This window comes from Pleurodeles waltl, chromosome 4_1 (assembly GCF_031143425.1).
Source record: "Pleurodeles waltl isolate 20211129_DDA chromosome 4_1, aPleWal1.hap1.20221129, whole genome shotgun sequence".
Lineage (NCBI taxonomy): Eukaryota > Metazoa > Chordata > Amphibia > Caudata > Salamandridae > Pleurodeles > Pleurodeles waltl.
The window spans coordinates 973,267,202-973,286,277 of record NC_090442.1 but is presented as its reverse complement, the minus strand read 5'-3'; positions in this window follow the sequence as shown (position 1 = coordinate 973,286,277).

Here is a 19,076-nt window from a genome sequence, read left to right as displayed (position 1 = left end):
CCACTTTTATTTTGTTGCCTGGGCCTATTTTCTGTCACAGTTGTGTCATGTCGGCTCTTCACCGGGTGACCAAGTCAAAAGCTTTGCTATTGTGTTACATAGGAAGGCTCTGAATCAGCTGGCTGGCCTGAGGGAGGCTGCTCTTAAATCATTCACTGCCCTGGGTTACAATTATCTGTAAATACACACTTTGACTGAAAATGAAATGTGCTCTGAGTATGAAGGTATTAACGCGATAGAGCTCTGAGACAGCTTAATAAACCGTTCAAGCTCATGCTACTTGCCAACATGAGATACTTTCGTATGAAATGAAAGGCTTATTGTATTAGTTTTAGCACTTATAGCGCCTGATTAGATATAGCCTTTTAAAATCTGATCGCTGAACGAACAACTGTGCGTAAGGATCACAGTTATAAGTAGTGCAGTGTTTATCACACCTGGTAATTAGAAGGTGCGATAATGTTGGCACCCTTCATTACATTTCAGTGGGTCGAAATTTAACAGGAGAAAAGGCCTGACATTTACTGGGGAAAGACGAGTTTAGCGTAATGAGCACCTATGTTTGCGTGTTATTTTCCAGAAAGAATAGTTGATAAATATCGCATCGCATAAACCTTGACTACCATTATCTTGAATTTTACTGGGTACCATAATTATTGCATCCGAGAGGGCCTTTTTGTAGTTAGGCTCACAGAAGGAACATTAGGCTTTCTTGTAAGGTTACAATCTTGCAATTTCAAATACTGACCAATTAGTACAAATTAATTCAGTGTAATCTGGGATAGCATATTCAGTGTTTAATTATTTTCCAAGACATAGAGATAATAAATATTGTACTCATTTGACTTGTACACTCAGTCGTAGAAAATGTTGGCCTAACTCTACATGGGTTGCATTTAGTTGTATAATTCGGCCTCTGTCTCTCTGGTTTTCACAGTGCAAACATATGGTAGCAGCATGACACGTTGACAGTGTAGCGGGTAGAGAAAGTTCATCCTTGGCTTCCCAATTATAACTCTGCCATGGCGAGAAGCAGATTTTTTTGGCATATGTTTCACTAACCCTCACAAACTGCATGTTAACAGGATGCTTGTTAAATTATTCTTACTTAAAAATATCTAAATTGAATGATTTGTTAATGATCCTAATTATGTTGCTTTTCATTTTTTTTATTTTACGAAATGGCAAGATGTAGTAGGATAATCTGCTTGATTATATCCCCAAGATGGAAGAGTTTAGAGAGAATTTGATTTCTTGGTGAGCTTCGACATACCTGAAATACAATTATTTTTGTGGTCTGGCTTGACAGCACAGGTTTCAGCAGATAATTATGTAAGAGTAGTATAAGGGGATACCTTTCATCAAACTTTTGACAGGTGCCCCACCATGTGATGACGTAGGCAATGACGTAGGCACTGACGTGGCTGCCCCGCCCCGTGCTGACGTAGGCACTAACGTAGGTGTAAGTGTATCACGTGGGTTGTGACATCATGGGGGTCACATGTTAGTCATGTGCCAGGGTCCTAGCCTCTGTGTCTAGGTCTATGGGACATGTAAAATGAGGGCCTTGTTGATGTGCAACCTGTTTCAGAGCCTAAGAGGACAAGTCTGGACATGTCAAACATTCAGGACCAAGTGGCTGCTTGGGGGGGCCTCCTCAGAGGGCAGAGCATTTGGAGTGTAAGCCAAACCTCCGCACTGCTGGCTAATCCAAAAAGAGGGGCTGGGCAAATGCTGAAGAAGTCGTGACATATTGGTTAGCATTACGTGCAACCCCTCAACATATCAGAGCCATCAAGACGAGTATGTGACCGCCATGTGTTGTAGAGGGGTTTCCCTTTTTCAACCATTGAATACATGTAAGGAGCCGCTTAGAGAAGCATGTCAAACCGTGAACCATTGCTGAAATAGGTTGTCAAGGCAATATAAAGAGACACAATTCGCTTACCGGAAAAGCCGCATCCTTAGGGGCGCAGAACACTATCAATAGATATTATCGGACCCTACCACCACTGGTGTTGGATGAGAATGCACAGCAGGCTGCCCCTAAAGATGGGGGTTCCAATGTTACTGGTTTTCAAGAGAAACTTTGCAAGCGGCTTGAAAACCTCAGCCTCAAGGATTTGCCGCAACTGATATCCCTAAATAAGGTTGACAGCAGAGGCAGTGAAGCCTCACAAGACGAATTAAATGATGCAATCAACTTCAGCGACACTGAAGATGATGAAGAAGGGATAGCACCACCAAATTTGCCAGTCTGTGAAGACATGGGCTTCCAGGAGGACCCTGATCCAGAGGCAGTCGTCATACAACCTGCAGGTGTAAACTCTGAAGTAGCTTATACGCCAATGAACCTATGCTACTCGCAAGATTTCAGAGCAGCCGCTGAGTGTAGTGAAAATGCTGAGGTTAGTAAAAAACTCTATAAACAATTATCGTGTATACGCTGATATCATACTTTTAACTAATAGTTTGTCTTTTGCATTCTGGTTGAACTGTAGAAAACAACTGCAAAAAGAGATGCTCTAGAGGGGTCTACGCCAAAGGTTAACAATGTACATTTTTACTGTTTATTCTGTTCCAGACAGTCTGAAAGTATTACAAGCCAGAACAAAAAGCCACATAAGAAATGTGCTGGCACCTACAATAGCATCGATTTTGGAAAGGAAACTCCAGGCGTACCCTATGACGCCATATGGTCTGTTAAATGTTTTGCGGCGACCGTTGTGAACACATGTGTTAAAAGTGACTATTATAACCTGTGCTACGGGCATAAAATTAACGAGCCACAGCAGGAGGCTCACGACTGTCTATACGAGTCGTACACTGCAAGAACAATTCGACACATATGTTGCCGGCTAGACTGTATGGGTTGTCAGCTGTAAAGAAATGTGTCCACGCAGATATGATTAAGGTCTTGGCAACAGCGATCAATGAGATCCGATACGCTGTTGAGCCCTGCTGAAAACTCGAACGTATGCACGGGCTGTGACTTATTTTGACAAAAGTTTGATAGAAAGACGAATGTGTGATATTTATTATAAAAATAGATGAATGAGAACTTTAGCCCCGCAAAAGTTGTTTAAAAAAACAAAATACAGAGGTCATGGATAGCAGACCATAACTGTGTTATTTAACGCTACATACTTACTTTTAGGACGAGAATCAGAGTGTCATGGTGCAAGAGGTCTATGAGTTACACCCAGGAGACATCTGTATCAGTAGATTGATATATGTGCTGGTTAAAGAAAGAATAGCTGAAATACACCCTGTGACTCTGCGTTATCTGAACATTTCGGAACCTCCAGCTACGTTGCACTGTGACAGCCCTGTGTGTATCGCCAACTGGTGTATCAACGCGTGGCTACTGGCCAAGCGTTGATACACTACTGGAGCGCGTACTAAGACCATGCGCATGAGTTAAGACTTTCACTATTGACTGGACTACACCGTGCTTTGGAACTCATGACTGAAGATTATTTCACAAATAAAGGTTCTGTATTGTCCGACTTAGTACTGTATGAACTGTTGAATGCTGTCAGTATCCTGAGCGTCCAGAGTTATAGGCGGGGAGCGGGAAATCATGTCTATAGCTATTGAGTGTATAGCTATACAAAATATCAAAGCTTGTGATGCTGAGACCTAGTAAAAGGAACAGCTCTGAGAAATATGTGTAACATGTATCATACTATGTATACATAGTCAAAAGGCCCCACAGTGTCCAGCAGCACTGACAGCTATAAGCTATGTACTGCGAAATGTCAAGTACAATGTGTTTCTTTTGTCCTGGCACACTTTAAAAAAAATGTTTAATAAAACAACCTTACACAAAACAAACGTTTCATTTCATGGTTGCGGTGTGTGACAGCATGACGGGGCAGGTTTAAGGAAGCTTTATGACGATACACTAGGGGTTGAAGCTTCGGAAGCGACAAAGCTCTGTTTTAGAAGGGCTTGAGTTGAAAATGAAACTGTAAACCGATCAGGGGTGAAGACTTGGTTATCGGGGGAAGAGGTGTATTCACTCCACAAACCAGCCAGGAGACGGTTTAAGAGGAGGGCCACAGTTGTCAGCGCACAGCCAGATTATCAGTGGCAGGCAGACATAATCAGTCTTCAAGATCTAGCAAAGCATAAAAACGGTGCAATTTATATATGAACAGTCATAGACATATTGTTCAAGTACGCCTATGCCGAAGCGTTAAACGTTAAAAGTAGTACCAGCATCACCGCCACCTTTAGAGTCATCTTCACGAGAGGTCGAGTACCTCAAAAACTACAAACAGACGCTAGAAAATAATTTTTAAACAAACCTTTTCAGAATTTATTAAAGCAGCACGCTGTTCAATGTTTTGTAATGCACACCGAGGTAAAAGCGGCCGTTGTAGAGCGTTTTAACAGAACTTTAAAATCAAAGATGTGGCGATATTTCACAGCCAACAATACCTATAGATGCATGAATGTTCAACAGGCTTTTATAGATGTTTATAACGCAGTTACCATAGGACCATCAAAATGTCTCCAGTGGAGGTAACGGCTGATAATTCGTTAATGGTGTAGAGAATTGTGTACAAGAGTCGTCTCGCGGTGAAGGTCAAGAAACCTGTTTTAAAAGAAGGGGATCATGTCAGGGTTTCAAAGCTGAAGGGTGTCTTCACCAAAAGCTACCAACAGATGTTTCGCGATGAGATATTTATAGTGGAAAGTGCGGAGTTCAAAGAAGGGCTATATATTTACAAGTTGAAGGACTACGACAGGGAAAAGGTAACGGGTGTCTTTTACAATGAAGAGTCACAAAAGGTGCCCTATGGTCCGAAAAGGGTGTATAGGGTTGAAAAGGTTCTGAAAAGGAAAGGCAGCAGAGCTAAGAGACAGGTGCTGGTCAAATAGCGGGGCTGGCCCCAGAAATTTAATAGTTAGGTTTTGGGCAGCTCGCTGCACGGGGTGTGAGGTTGTGCTGCAAGTGCTGAGATGGAGACCTAACCTTTTTATATTACACTACCGTCCAATGCCTAGAAGGACATGTTCCCCGACAATCAGATTTCTAATTATACGGTGAAACTGGCTAAACCAGTGGACCTGAAAGGGTCCTGGGAGGTGGCCCTAACGGAGATACAGTACCCTAGAAGGTGGAATACATTTACAAAGCCCAAGGCTAGATTTATCATAAAGCGCTCTCAGGACTTCTTGAGCTTCCCCGTGAGTTTCCCACATGGGTATTACACCACCGTCGCGGCGGTGGTCGACGCCATCAACAGAGCCATAGCCGGCGTTGAAGAGTATGTGAATATACATCTGGTGTCAGATGACATTAGAAGAAAAGTGTTTCTTAAAGCACTGTGAAATGTGAAAAGACAGGTGGATCCAAACCCTACGTGTCCAGATATTAAGGGTGGATTTTATACACTCTACGTGTATAGCGGCATCGTAGAACCTCAGAGGATAGGGGATAGTTATTCCCCCTGGTTAATATGGGTCCCTGTAAAGGGAGAAAATAACACAATGGTTAATATACAACATCACAAACTTGACTACGTGGTAATTTCCCAAAAACATTTTGACACTATAACCATCATGGCCTACGACGATCAGTCAGAGCCGGTGGCCTTTAAATATGGTAAAGTTATTGTTAAGCTTCATTTAAGGCCACGCCGCAACGATGACTATTAGGCAGTTGCGATTGTCATTGTGAAAACATACAAGGATCCCCCTATTTACAGGGACTATTATAGAGTTCAGGCCGGCTATGGAGAACTGCCACCCTACTTTCAAGGGGCCCCTGTTATGTATGACGCCGGATTGAGGGGCTTCTTTCGGAGTTTGTTTACAAGAGCCATGCCTTTTTTGAGAAGAGGGAACAAAATTGCAAAACCTCACGTTAAAGCAGCTGCTACGAACATAGCCCATGACGTCGTGGGCACTGTAATGTCAGCTGTCGCTGAGCGCATGAACAAACAGCCCCAAGAAGGAGCTAGATTGTTGTACAAGGCGTGTGCGGGTGTTAAAAGGAAGCGAAGGGCTTCGAGGCGCAGGGGCCCGCCAATGCCCTATAAAAAACAGAGGACTTCTTCAAAAGGCCCACACAAAATAAGAGTTGTAAGACGGAAGAGATCTTCCAAGAAGAAGAAGAGAACACGCTCTAGTGAGAATATTTGTAAAATCAGCTATCATGGCCTGCGTCAAATCTGAGTTAGATTTATTTTCTCTTAAACCCACACAGACCAGCATTGAGAACTTTTTTTTTCATTGAATTATTGCCTCAAACCGCTCTGACGCCTCTGGCGTCAATAGAGTTTTATGTGTCGGGGTCCACGGATATAGATTTGGATCTCAACAACCCTCTGCTACACCTCATCTGCAAAATAACCAAAGCGAACAGCACCAACATCGAGGCTGATGCTAAAGTGGCGCCAATCACCTACCCCATCGCAACAATGTTTAATCAAGTGGACATTAACCTGGGCGATCCACTCGTCACACAAAGTGATAACATGTACGCCTACAGGGCCTACAAAGAGAGTATTCTAAATTACAGTTGCGAAGCCCTGGACACACAGCTTTCAGTGGGGCTCTTCTACAAAGATACTCAAGTGCATTTTGAGGATACGGCATTGGATGGGGGCAATGGGGGCGGTAGACACTTTGACCTTTTCTTCCAAGATAAGCTTCTTGTCAGATCAAACTCAACCGCAACAAGGACGTGTTCTGTCTCATCAGCGCCGATGTAGAGCAGTATAAATTGGTTATATTGTCCGCGAGTCTGTTTGTAAAGACAGTAAAAGTATCACCGAGCATCAGACTGGCCTATGCTGAAGCTTTACAACTATCGAACACCAAGTACGCCATTGAAAGAGTAGCTCTGAAGATATTCAGCGTCCCGCCGGTACTAGCTTAATACAGTAGCAAAATCTATTTCTGGGGCAACTCCTGAAACTCATCATCATAGGGTTTGTGGACAATACAGCTTTTGCGGGCTCTATACCTCTAACCCTTTCATCTTCAAGCACTACGACATCAACTACGAAGCTTTTATCCCCGCAAAACTGTTCACCCAGAGTTTTGGAACATTCAATTTTGTCAGAGAATATCTCAGTCTGGTTTCGATAACAGGGAAACATCTGTGTGACTCAGGAGTCGTTGTTTCAAGAGAGAGGTATGGGGCCAGCTAGACGCTGTTTGCATTCGACCTGACTCCTTACATGGAAAACGGTGACCACTACAACTTGATCAAAAATGGAAATCTAAAAGCTGAAATACGCTTTACACAGGTGCTTGCTACCCACGTGAACATGGTTGTATTCTTTGTATTCAATAGCGTAATTCAAGTAAATCCTGCCCGACAGATTATGTTTGACTACTATTAAAAGATTGTAAAATGGACACTGTGCAGATACGTGACTTCTTAAGCAGGTATAAATAAACTAAGAAATACTTTTTAGGTGTATTTCTTAGCGATGGGCTACCGGGGGAGATCGGCCCAGAAAGACCCCGCACCCTCGTCTTTAACACCGACCCACATTACAAGGGTAGTACACATTTGGCAGCCCTGTTTCTGGATGTAGACAAGGTTATAGTGTTTGACAGTTTAGCGGAGTTCCCAGAGCATAACATTAATGCAAAACCGATATTCAAATATGTAAAAAAAAGCATTGCCCACGGTCGAGTATAACAAGCTGCGTGTACAGGATTCTCTAGCCATCACATGCAGGGAACATTGTATATATTTTATTAGTAGAATGTCTGAGGGTATGACATTTAGAATTTTTTTAAATCTGAATTCCTCCAATCTAGTAAACAGCAATGGTATTGTTATGAAATTTGTGAATGAAAACTCAAGAACTATGTCGAGAGTTGTTAAAACAGAATACGGTGTTTGTCAAAAGTGTAAGGTCTTTTAACACCTCTATTTGTATTGATGACTGTCTACAATGAAAACATTTTAGACACAAATTCAGACTATGCATTTTTTATTCACTCACCACACATTTTAAAACCTTTTTAAAAAAGATGACAGACAACTGTTGAAAAGTTAAAAGTGTTCATTACAAACAGTTTTTAGCACAAACATTTACACGGGTAAAGAATTAAATGAAGCAAAAATCTTTTGAGACGCAAACCTTTTAACAAAACTGTACAACGGTTCAAATGTCATGATAACATTAGAGTGATAGCCAAGTGTTCATTTTGAACAGTCTCTTTTTTGTCTCCATATGTAGAGCGTTGCTGCTCCTAGACGGTGTTAGCTGCAGAAAGAAAGGCGATGCCGACACGTTGGGACTCATAGTAAAAACACCAGAGGTCGGATCTTTCAAACCTTCAAGCCTTCGCCGGTGGTCGGCGTTACTGACAATCATGGAGGGAATGTTGAGTTCAGCAGCGACGTTTAGGAACTGCTCCCATCCTCTAGGAGCATTTTGTGTCGATAGTGTTTTGCTGTGCGTGAGACCTCTGACCAGATCGTACATGTGTGTTCCAGCAACCGGTTGTCCCTTATAAACAAATTCACCCTGGTTGTTCCAAGTGGTCAGATCCTTAGTAACAATCATTTTACAGAGCAGCATTTGCACTGCCACTCTATACCTCTGACTTATATTTTTTTTAAAGTCTTTGACAAAGGCATCTGTGGGGGCTAGGGGTCCTGGGTCTTGAGGTGCTACCGGGTCTGCTGTCAGTTGTTCCGTGTTGGGGGTGTACAGAGTCAATTTGTTTTTTTCAGGGTTCAATTGTTTGTAATACTGTAAAAAGATTTGAAGGGCTCCTGAGTAAAGCCTCGCTTTGTTGTGTGGTTTTAAGTCAGTACGATTTGGTCTCATTACTGTGTATGTCCCAGATGTCAGTGGTAGAAGGACCCAACTGTTCCAGCTGTAAGTGAGGCACAAGGTACATTTTTTAGGCATGCTCCATCAGGTCCTCGACAGGAGACCTGTAATTAGGGGTATAGAGATACCCTGCAGCACCCCTATAAAACCTCCAGACTGTTTGATCAGTTTCTTTTTAAAAAGGAGCGACACCCTTTTATTGCTGAGCTTCTTAATAATGTGGTGCTTATTCTTCAGCACAAGGAACTGGCTCGTTGATATTGGGACATTACCTTTTAGGGTGTTTATGGCTATTTCTGAAATGGCTGCCACTAAATCGTCCAAAGCATTTCACAGGATAGCTTTTCTTTTCAGGGGGCTGGCTGTGATCAGCATTTTTAGGAGGTCTAAATTACGTCATAGCCGCGCAGACATGGTAGTGACCTTATATTACAAGGTTTAGAGTGTAAATGTTATAAAAGTCCTTTTAATGGATTGTTATAGGCTTTGGGGACTGTTTTAGGCGTGCAAACGACTGGGAAGACAGGTGGGAAAATACCGGAGCATAGTCTGTAGTCTTCTAGAGTATTGGGTTTTAAATCTACCAGTAAGTAGCCGTGGGCTTTGCGGTAGAGTTGTTAAACGCTTCTATGAAAAACTGCATGTTTCCGGGCTACATCTGTTTAGCTATAATTGATATCTGTAACTTGTTGTGTTTTTTTTTAAGTAAGACCAGGTATGAGGCGTTGAGAGTTATAGAACAACTGCTCTTACCCTTGTAAAACAAGTTCTGCACAATGTAGCATATGCTTAGATAACGATGATGTGAATATTGAGTAAAAGCCCTCTCGATCTCGGAGTAGTTCCCGCCTTCACGCATGAGATCCTCCACAGTGACCATGTTTACAAGGTGGTTAGGTAACAAGTCATTGTTGTTGAGATTACTGGGGATGCCTTCTATAAATTGGATGTGTGGGAACTTTAGGGATAGTTCCGTGTAAAGATCTTGTCAGCAGGAATATAGCCATACGATGTTGTTAGGCGTCTGAGATAAAACACCGGGGGAGTTCTAACAGTTGCTTTATAAAATAACTTTTACCACTATTTGAGGGGCCTGCTAAAATACAGGAGAATGGGTGTTGCATCCTGGTGTCCATAGCGGTTGGGGTTCGCCCCTCTAATGTCTTTTAATAACCATACAGCAGTGTTTTGTAGTCCTCCGTCAGGACCTGTTTATCAAACACTACTCGCAGAGTTTTATGCAATGGCTGTGCTGTAATTTCCCACCTTTTTTTGGACCTGGCTATGCTAGGGTGATTTATGACTATTGCTTTGTTATTTTCCTGATCGCTCAATGCGTAGTACTCGTGCACCAGACCCTTCAGACTGTCAAAATGTATTTTAACTGTATTGCTGACATTTAAAGTGACACCTTTGACTTTCATGCAAACGTTGTTGTTAGAGGTTTTGTAACTATAAGTCTTGGGTCCGGAGGAGGTGTATTCGAGTATGTACTCATCCTTTTCGAGCTCGCTGGTCAAATCCCCTGGATAATCAACTAGCACAGGATCTTCATCACCCTCTTTACTCACAAAAATAATAGAGTTGGTGTTGTGGTACAAACAATCCTGAAGCTTATCCAACAACCTGTAAAGCTCTAGACGAGCGTGAGTGGTTGTGAAGCACGCTATGAAGATGTTTATATTGTTACACGTTGTGGGGTACTCTTTGGTGTATTGCCAGCATAGAACAGCCGTCTCATCATCGATAAATTCTCAACTGGACACGTCGTAAGATGGGGCAAATAGATACTTAAAAAGATCATCTGGATCTGTGACGATGGATGTGTTTTACAATTGGTATGCTGAGCGAATTTTCCCCACAAGGAATTGAGACAGGACTTAGCTAACTGGCATCTGGTGGGGTTAACCTTAATGAACTCCAGTCTCAGCGTAATACCCTCGTGAGCTTGGTAATCAGCATTGTACTTTTGCTTCGAGGGCTCATCGAAGCAGCAGTCAGGATATCCCGTTGCCTCCTGTTTGTCTCTGAGAAACAAGTTGATGTACTCAGAAAAGAGTTGGGTTATGGTTTGTGGAAAGCGCCAAATTTCCAGTATTTTACTGAGGCGGTACCCTTTCTCGAGGGCCGTCTGCACCTCAGTAGGAAACCATGTCCCCCCCAGCAGCCTTTGCTCATCACTATGTCTACATTTGCTAGTCTGTTTATTTTCAGCACATGTCCGACATAGGGGTAACATTAGCTTGCTGTTGACTCGGTACAGAAGCCCCGGAAAGTAAAGCTTCAGCGGAGGGTGGATTTGACACTTAACAAGACCAAAGTACTCGTCTAGGGACTTAAAGTTCCTATATATGATCATAGTATGCCAGGTACAACTTCACCTTGTTCACAAATGGTTACAGACTGTTGAAGTCATAGAAGTGTATTTTCTTACCCTCACCAGTGACCCGGTACAGCTGTATTGCGTTTGTACGACCGCCGAATGAGGTGTTGCGGGGTTCCAATGTTGCTGGTAACTGCCAGCTCTTAATGAAAGCGCTGAGTTCCGCTTCTTTTGTTAGCTCGTCTAACTACTCATGTTCCCAGAGGGTTCTCAGAAGAAAGCAGCTGTTTTCAATATACTGCGACTTTGCCAGAGTATGACAATGCAGATGTTCAAACGTGGTGTCCTGCAATCTATTAAACTCATGGGGTTTGTAACAACGTGGGCACCCGTAGTAAAAGCAACCATTGAACTGAAAGGCGGTTGGTACCCTGTTAATAAACACATACCTGCCTGAGTAGTAGCGGCCCAAGTGGTATTCGCTGCCCTGCAACGCGTGTTGAACGAAGATGCTCTCTTTCTCCGAGATGTACACGAGCCACTCAATACACAGGGTGGAGTAACATTTCTGTTTACTGTTATAGAGCTCAGGCGGTACTAGGGCTATGGTTTCAGGTTTTAAAACCATGTGCTGATAAATAGACATGTTCTTAAATCGGTCTAGGTATTCAACTATTTTCTTCCCTCTTATGGGATTTGGTTTTGACAATCCTGACCCCTTTCGTTAGCTCCACCACAACATCTCTGAAAAGGTTGCATGCTTTTTGCAAGATCATTCTATCTGCCTGACAGTAAGCTTTCAACTCTGTTTGAAAATTAAACCGATTTTCACAATTTTCATCGTACTATTGTAGAATGCTCTCTTTTTCAGACGGCATCATGTACTCGATGCCGTAACTGTCTGGCGGAGGCATAGGTCCGCTGTAATTCTGATTAGCCCATGTGTTAAAAAAGTGAGGGAAATAACCTTTACATCCTTCAAAACCAAAGTGTTTTGGCAACTTGCTCAACTTCACGGGCAGGAAATTCAAGCTGTCTATGAACCTAATTTCAAAAGGCACAACCTTCAACAGCATCAGTTTGGAACCCTGAATGATGAGCTCCACTTTCAGCTCTTCACAAATCAGGTCCGGGGAAATAAAGAATGAGTCGTACGCTTTCGAGTTGTGAGCCAGCATTGTATACTCGTAGTATTTCGGCTGCATGAATGCGTTGAGGAAACTCCCAGTTTTCATTGGCTGTTAGATGATGGGCGTGAATGTAGTTAGGCTGGTGCACAACTACCTCCTGTGTACACTCTATATCGAATACGATATAGTCTTCTGTTTTTTTCTGGGGGAAGCCTTCGAGCATGTAACACTCATGTGCTGTTCTGGCTATAAAATACGCTTTACACCTGGGACATTGCATACCTTTACAGTCGTGGTTGGCGGCCTTGTAGCACCCGCAAGCATGACAGTCTGATTTACGGACGCACTGTATGAGGCTGATGTGTACGTTCAAGCAGTCTTGCGACCGACAAAACATCTTACACGTCGAGCAGTTCACCTTCTGAGCGTCGTCATCAACGCACCCGTTTCTCTGACACATTTTGCAGTGCATTTCACATTGGTGTCTGGTCCGGTTGTTGCATATGGGGTCACAATGCTCGCACACGTACTTGGCTCCTAGAAAACCTTTCAGGTTCAAGATACCGTAAAAGTGGTTTTCGTGATGTAGCACATAAAAGGTTTTGTTTTTCACATGCTCATCAGTAGTGAAGTACTTCCAAGAACCGCTGTGGTATAGAACTTTTACTGTAACAGCAAAATGGTTCTCAAAAAGGCCTAGGTTCCCAAACCAACCAGTCTGTAGGGTGGTAGTTGAAGCGCCTCGTGGTCTGCCGCCGCCATAGACATAATGACATTGTCTGGGGTAGCTCAGTCCACCAACACCCCCGCGATGCCAGACAGATATTGGTAGCTCCGGTGTTAAAGTTGAGCAACCATTGATATTTCTTGCCAATGATTTTACTGTACATGACGCTCTTTAAGGTTCCGGAAGAACTGCCCTCATGACCCTTAACAATGAGAGTGATGATTCTAAAGGTCCCGTATGCCAGTAATTCAGCCTTGCTCTGTAAAAGCTTAGACAGCTTTTCTAGAAACATCACAGCGTCAAACGCGTCTCGAGATGACCGTCTAGTGAACAGAAGACTGTTGAGACCCTGCCCCTGCAAATGTAGCTGGAAGAAATCGTTAGGCCCCACATCGTGTAATAATCATTCTATGAGTGTTTGTACAGCCTGGTGTATAGCTATAACACCCTGATCGGAGGAGTTTAGACGGTCTAGGTTAACGGACCTAAACTCCTCATAGTGTTCTGTAGCGTTAAACCTCTCTACAGTATGACTATACCTTCTGACACTTTCTAAAAACACCGGTTCTGAATCCTCAGCTAGAGGATCGCCGCAGGATGGAGGTCTCCCTGTGGTATCATTCGGCGGTAGTTGACTACGGATTGATGTTGGGTATATTTGTATGCCACCTTGTAACGCTTAGTATGGCTTTCTTTAACTTTCCTATTAAAAGCTTGCTGTTTCCAGCGCTACTAGCCCACTTCTGTTTCTTACAAGCCCAGCTGTTTTTAGGCAACCGACCACAGCCAATTTGAACAATAGTTGATGTATTTACAGGAGGTGTCCTTGCCATTTCACCTAATACGTGTGGGGGTCCTTCAGGATGTTTGGGGTTAAGCTGTCTCTAATCTTTACACCTTGGGGCCCTGAAAATTCCTATATTCTCTCCTAACTTTATATTTTGAGGCCTTATGGGGAGCGTTTTAGATGTTGAGGGTGCTGCTTTTAGGAGTTGTAAACAGTTGGAGGTTGGCTCTAGCATCTTTTTGGTTTTGAACGCTCGTAAAACCTGTAGAGCTTTACTGAGTACATCCTTGGTCTTCTTTTTATATTTAGATCTATGGACAATCTTTTTACAAAAAGAAGATCTTAGGGGTACACGGTTGCCTAGTCATGCCAATATACTGTCTATGTCGGCCGTGGCTGATTCACCAGCTACGACCACCTCCGTTCTACACCTTGCTAACCTGGGATTAACGCTCTCTGGGCTGGCCTGGAAGACCCAGTTTTGACCCCCGACTTCCCCAGTTTTGAGGTCTTGAGCTTCAGGCATGATTTTAGTTTTCTAATGGCCTGTTGTGTTTCTTTCAGGTATGTATCCAAAACCGTGTTGGGGGTCAGGGCACCACATTTTGCTCCGCTACGTGTTTCATTAGCTGTGTGCTGTATATTACCCATAACCACCCCGGTGCTCTGACCACTGTTAACTACAATAAGCCATTTTTGAATGGGCAGGTTGGGACAGGTCAAAAGGACAGGGCCCCAGTGTGAACACCTCGGTGCTTGGGAGGCCTGATCATCACTAGATGGCGTTCCAAAACTCTGATTTTGTGAACCGCTGCATCCTGTACTGCTATCAGGGTATATTAAGGAGGATGGTGAAGAGCATTACACGCAGGCACTTGGTGCCGTGCTGGTGGGGTCGTATGCTCCAGGGGTGTAATTGGTGACATCAGACATGGGGAAGTTAAATGCTGGTCATAGTAACTCAAGACCTCTGATGCATATGAAGCACTGTGGCTGGGTGCGGGTGATTGAGACCCTGGTGATTGCAACCTGTTGGGGGGTGCATTCGAAGGGTTACAGGGCGTTGCTATGGCTTCAGAAATCTCTACCAGACCTCTAGTGCCTTTAGAAGTCCTATACACCCAGAATATGGATCCTCTACGGGACTCTCTGTTTCCATTCGTGTGTCATGTAAACGGGGAGGGCTAGTTATAGAGGCTGCCAGTGCTAGGGAGTTGACAGACCCGACTATATTAGACTCCTCAAACGTTGAACATTTAGAGCGCGGTGGGCTATGTGGAACAGTCTGAGCCTTAACAACATTTTTAAAAGACAGGCCTAGAGGCTCGGCTTATAGCTCAGGCGTCTGCAGCTTCTTCTTGCGGTTCTTTAAGGACAACCAATTTATTTTAGGCTTATTGCACTGGTTAGGGTCCCAACCAGAGGTTCTACATGGTACAGGATGGTGTGTGTCTGTGGCTGTAAGCGTTACGCTGTCACATTGTCCAAACCCTTGTACACAGGTGGTTACTGTAGAAATGTTTGCGGTAAAGGGCATAGCCTTTGTTACTATTGATGCAGTGTAGTTAATAGCTGTACCTGGGCCATGACCGTTGTCTGTAGAGCTGATGCACTGTTTGTCCTGGTGTCCTGCGGTGTTCACTGACGTGGCTGGTGCAATGGGGTTTTGAAGTTGCTGTCCTTTAAAGACGATGAAGTCTGCTTAGTCTGATGGCCAACTCTTCCAGGACTCTTTTGTGCTGACTCTAGTTTGTAAAGATAACAAAATACATATTAGGTGTTGCTATAACCGCTATATCTTGGGGTGAAAGAAGTTTGAGACACACTAAGGATTGATTTCATCTGGCTCTACAGTTTCTAAAAACTCACCTGAGGTGTTCCGGTGTGAGGGGCCTTTGTTTATCGGTGGACCTTCCTTAGACGCTGGGGATTTCCTTTTGCGGACCATCTTTTTAATGTCCCCAACCACATTCTGGGTCGTTACCACAGGAGTCGCTTATACCGCAGGGAGGCCCAGGGATAAAAAAAAAAAGAAAGAATAATATGTCACATTTACAATATAAGACACAGACTATACAAGATCTCTGAGGGTTCCTTCTATGCTGTTTTTAATGGGGGCTTTTTAGGTTTTCACAGCATTTACATAAAGACTCCTTTTATTTACCCGCAAAAGCTGCATCCTGAGACATTGTGCTTGGACCATCTTGAGCCTGGAGGATTTGTTGCAGAGCACCAACCGCAAGCTGTAGTTTCACATCAAAACCTGTAAAAGCACCCAAACACATAGGAAGCCATTAATGGTAAAATAAAAAAAATAACAATCAAGACAGCTTTGTTTAGGACGCCCGATGACACGGATCTCTGATATATAAATCTCTAGATACATTTACCTTGTTGCAAGGCCTCCATTTTCTCTGGGGACAGCGTTGGCTCTTGGGGATCCTACGTACAGAAGAGACAGAGAGGACTTTTACCCCCTAATGCTTTTTTATGCATTCATAATTGCAAGGTATCCACGCAAATAAATATTAGTTGAAGCGTTACCTATCCTCACGACTGTAAGCCTTATTAATTATCATGGTATATACGCACTTTTAGAGGTATATACTAGTACATATGTCACATTCAAGATTTTTTGCATATAAATTTCAAAATAAAATTTATTTTAAGTATTCTCGCTCATGATGCTACCTGTTAAGTATCCTTGCAATCCATACATAGGCTCTCAATAGTACAAGCCAGAAAAAACCTAATGCTTACATTTTTCAATTACCCTGAGATGTTTATAAAAAAAGACCACATGTGGTGCTGATGTATACCATAAGCTGTAAGGAACTGGTTCCAGAACGTTCACAGCATTATTTGCACACATTACTATATCATTCACAGTTCTTGTAATACCACATGATTACAGTGATTATAAAAAATATATATATATCAGCGACTACATAAAATTGTGATAAACAAAATACATCTAATGTATATATATATATATATATATATATATATATATATATATATGTGTGTGTATATATATATATATATATATATAATAATACATTGGATGCCTGATCCAAGTTTTTACCCTCACTCTCCAAGCTCTCAACCATGTGCATTGGGGGTGAGGCTGCCTTGCTAGGAAAAACGGTGAAGCCAGCTGCTGCACAGCCATTCTTCCTCCCAAGCACATGGCGTTCCTGATGGCCTCCTTAAGCCCTTGGACACCACTAGAGCCCCAACATCTGAGGGACCCCATTTGCCCCTAAAAAAAAAAGGTATGTAAAGGTGCCCCACTGCGGGGCACCCAACATTATACAGTATTTTTAAGCCCCCACCTCTGGGCTACTTTTTTATTTATTTAATTTTTTTTATTTTTTTTTTTAAACCCCCAATCATGAAGGGGTTGTGTAGCACACAAAACAGCGATTCAAGCGCTGTTCAGGCCCCTCCTGGGGGGCTGCAGGGGTGTTCGTGGATGGTTTTGGGCCCCCCCTGTTCATATTTGCCCTCGGGTGGCCCTGGGTTCTGCGGCCATGCAATGTGTTTTTTTTAATTAAAAAAAAGAAGCGGACGGGGATCCGGGCCCGCGAGCGGCTTGATCCCCCTACAGCCATTACAGGCTGTCTTAAGGACAGGGCGTGATTTCACTGACTGCTCAGGACCCGGCCGCCATTATTTATATATTGTTAGGGCAGGGCCGGAGTCCCCAGGTCCTGCCCTAACATTATCTAAATAATGCGACCACCATTACCGGTGATCTTATGGACAGGGGCCAGGGACCTCGGCCCTGTCCTAACATTATTCAAGTAATGGCGGCCGCAACCAGAGTCGCGGATGGCTCGGGACTGCCATTATTTAATGTTAGGGCAGCGCCGGAGTCCCCGGGCCCTGTCCTAACAGTATCTAAACAATGGCGGCTGGGTCCCTGCCCTAGCAATACTATATTAATGCAGTCCTGGGGACCGGACCACGAGCGACCCGGTAACCTTGGCCTACATTACATGTACACATTTAGGGCAGGGGTTGGGGTCCCTGCCCTAACAATACTTTAGTACTGCAGGTCAGCTGAACCAGGCTGCACGTTGGGCCAGGACCCCAGGCCTGCATTACTGGTGTGTTGTTAGGGCAGTGGTTGGTGTCCCCGCCCTAACAGCGCACCGGTAATGCAGACCTGGGGCCCCGGGCCATCTCGCAGCCCGGGTCCCCTGGCCTGCATTACCGATGCGTAATTAGGGCAAGGGTTGGGGTTCCTGCCCTAACACTACTTTTGAAAGGGGGTCCCTAAACCCAGAACATCACACAATGCCTCAATGCCTCTCGCCCAGGCCTAAAAACAGCCTTGCCAACAACCTTTTAAAAACATACATGGTCTAATAAACTTATTCTATAAAGACATCAACATAATAAAATTGTACGGGCCTAAATTACATAGCCATGGATTACATTATTAGAAAACATTTAATCATCATGTATATTGGTCTATAAATTTAGACACTTCTACTTTTACTACAACCCCATGTTTTCGCCTTTAAAAATACTGTACCTCTCTACAAATTAATCAGCGGTTTCAACACAATATAAATGTATGTCTCAAAATAACCTGTACAAGAACACATGCTTTTTGCTCTGCTAGGTATAGCTAAAAAGGCAGGGAATAACATCTATGTTAAATGACAATAAAACATATACAGACCACACATAGTTACAGACCTTGATTAGAAGAGGGGGGTAACACCACCAGTCTCCACTTTGCCCTTCATATTTTTCTTCTTGAGGCATTCTGGAAGCCCAGGTTCATCGCAAACTTCAAATATGTAGTTCAGTAAAAGAGCCCTGTGAATGTAGGGGTGTTTTTATATGGCCCACATTGTGCTAATTATGCATAGGTTTTGTGGACGGCTGGGCTTACAAATAGACATCTGTCTTAAGGGGCCATTGCTTGTCTTCTGTCTATTTTAAAACTTTTTTAAATTGACTGGTCACTTTATACTTTGACATATGCTGAACACCTTTGAACCCAGGTCTGGTAACTCTTAGGGCTACATCTAGTTTAGGCTTGCATTGCTTGTCTTTGGTCTATTTCAAAACTTTTTTAAATTGACTGGTCACTTCATACTTTGACATATGCTGAATACCTTTTAATCCAGGTCTGGGAACTCGTAGGGCTACATCTGTTTTAGGCTTGCATTGCTTGTCTTCTGTCTATTTCAAAACTTTTTTTTAAATTGACTGGCCACTTTATACTTTGACATATGCTGAATACCTTTGAATTCAGGTCTGGGAACTCTTA